The 2336-nt window shown below is 32.9% G+C and overlaps 1 long non-coding RNA gene across 1 annotated transcript; it reads left to right on the top strand.

The window, feature by feature from the left end:
* Positions 1-272: 272 nt before the first annotated feature.
* Positions 273-1610, top strand: LOC145977392 (uncharacterized). The gene is made up of 3 exons (XR_014440496.1): positions 273-812; positions 1238-1307; positions 1541-1610. It is a non-coding gene; the product is annotated as an uncharacterized LOC145977392 (long non-coding RNA).
* The last annotated feature ends 726 nt before the right edge of the window (positions 1611-2336 follow it).

Here is a 2336-nt window from a genome sequence, read left to right as displayed (position 1 = left end):
AGTACAAAATGTACATGGGCGCGCGGGTTCGAGCTTCGCGCTCGATCGGCTTAGTGATGGTCACGCTCTACTTCGTCAAGTGATTCGGCCCGAATTGTCTAGGACTCGATCGATTGTTCGGAATGGTCGTTAATGTGTCCCTTCTCTTTGCTCGTCTACAGCCACACGCCCAGCGTGTGTTAACCCTGTCGAGGAGTCGAGTGGATTCCCCTAGGCACGATTTTCGCTCGGTAAAAGGGGTTGCCTCCCCATTTTCTAAATTGCTGAATGTTAGCATTTAAAAAATGTGGGTATCCTCTTCTTTTACCGTCTACTAGCCTTGTGTACTGCGCTAGTGATATAGCATCCGTGCGGGTCACCTGAAATCGTGCTTAGCGGGTCCAGGTTCGATATGAGATAGGATAATTATGCGCGAAAAAGAGCTGGTGAACTTCATTTTCCTCTATTTCCGTCAATCGTTTCGTCTTCTTTCCGGTTTGGGCCTAGTCCTTGCTCGTTGTATCGTTGCATTCCCGACCGGTTGGCTCGAAGCTGATTCTCAAAAGTGAAATGGGATTTTCGCTCGTACCGAAACCGGGTGCCGTTAAAAGTATATACATATTAAGTATATACACGCGCGATCAAATATACAATTTTTAATCGCATCGAAATAGTGCGGACATCGTTAAGTATCGCGCGTAAAATAGCGGAAATAGCGATATAAAAATATCGCTCGTGAGTGCGGGAGTGTCGTTGAAAGTATCGCGCGTTAACAACATCAGAGAAGGAGGAGGTCTGGGAGAGACATCAGGCACCGGTAAAGCAACTCTATGGTAAATAAATTATATTACTTATATATAATTATTTATTAATTTCTACGCGAGATTTAAATTAAGTAATTAATCGCGTAATTTAACTTTTTATTTACATGACTTAAACAAGAGAAAAAAGCGAGAAATTTTTACATGAAAACTGTAATCTAAAAGTTTTTACTTTTGAATAGCTTTTAATAGTATTATTAAATCATTAAACTTATTAAAAAGAATTATAATTTATTAATAGAATTATAATTATAAACTTCTTAATAGAAATATTAAATTATTAGTTAATAGTAGAATCTTTTTCAAAATTTATAAAATTGTTTATCTGCTTATTGTTATATGCGTTGGATATAAAATTAAATACATATAATAATAATTTTTTGAAATGTTAATTTTTTGACCGTAACTACAATTGGAATCTTCTTTGTATGTTACAGATCAATGAACTATTGTAAGAGGAGGAGGAGGCCTGGGAGAGGCATCTTGCATCGGCGAAGCAACTTGATGGTGAATATTTATTATTTGTATATCGATTGTTATAAATCGCACAATAAAATATTTGTATATCGATTGTTATAAATCGCACAATAATAGTAGAATCTTTTTCAAAAATTATAAAATTGTTTATCTGCTTATTGTTATATGCGTTGGATATAAAATTAAATACATATAATAATAATTTTTTGAAATGTTAATTTTTTGACCGTAACTACAATTGGAATCTTCTTTGTATGTTACAGATCAATGAACTATTGTGAGAGGAGGAGGAGGCCTGGGAGAGGCATCTTGCATCGGCGAAGCAACTTGATGGTGAATATTTATTATTTGTATATCGATTGTTATAAATCGCACAATAAAATATTTGTATATCGATTGTTATAAATCGCACAATAATAGTAAAATCTTTTTCAAAATTTATAAAATTGTTTATCTGCCTATTGTTATATGCGTTGGATATAAAATTAAATACATATAATAATAATTTTTTGAAATGTTAATTTTTTGACCGTAACTACAATTGGAATCTTCTTTGTATGTTACAGATCAATGAACTATTGTGAGAGGAGGAGGAGGCCTGGGAGAGGCATCTTGCATCGGCGAAGCAACTTGATGGTGAATATTTATTATTTGTATATCGATTGTTATAAATCGCACAATAATTCGTTCCTATAATTTAAAGGAATTAAAGAAAAAATTAAAGAGAAAGATTTTTATAAAAATCATATTAAAAATTTCTATTTAAAAAATAATTTCAAACTTTATAAATTCTTTCCATACGTGTTTATATCTGCTTATTATTTTACACACCGGATATGAAATTCCGCACAATAATAATTTTTTGAAATATTGATTGTATTTTGAGTTGTGTTATAAATGAATTTTATATTTGCATGTTACAGACGTAGTTTCAATAACGACAACATAGTTTCGATAAAGACAACTCCGTAACTTCAATAACAACCCTGTAACTTCGATAACGACAACTCCGTTATTGCACATCAATGGCCCGGTGAGTGACAAAAACTTTTATTTAAT

Source organism: Camponotus vicinus, unplaced genomic scaffold (assembly GCF_025532165.1).
Source record: "Camponotus vicinus isolate PSW18456_S1 unplaced genomic scaffold, iyCamVici1.0 SCAF_9, whole genome shotgun sequence".
NCBI classification, from domain to species: Eukaryota; Metazoa; Arthropoda; class Insecta; order Hymenoptera; family Formicidae; genus Camponotus; species Camponotus vicinus.
This window is presented reverse-complemented; position numbering and strand designations above follow the sequence as displayed.